Raw genomic sequence first — 238 nt, forward strand, 5'->3', positions numbered from 1 at the left:
ATGCAAATAAAACAGAAGTTGAAATGAAAGAACTAGTAATAACAACAAAAATGGTAGAAAAAAGAGCAAAGAAAATCAAAAATTGCTCAGCACCAGGTGAAGATGAACTGCATGGGTTTTGGTTGAAACATCTAACTGTTATACACCCACTCATTGCCAAGCAGTTCAACAATATACTACAAGGAGGAGAAATTGAAAAGTGGCTAACAACTGGGAAAACCTACCTAATAATAAAAAA

This window comes from Crotalus tigris, unplaced genomic scaffold (assembly GCF_016545835.1).
Source record: "Crotalus tigris isolate CLP2741 ecotype Arizona unplaced genomic scaffold, ASM1654583v1 scf7180000024439.5362192, whole genome shotgun sequence".
In the NCBI taxonomy this organism is placed as follows: domain Eukaryota; kingdom Metazoa; phylum Chordata; class Lepidosauria; order Squamata; family Viperidae; genus Crotalus; species Crotalus tigris.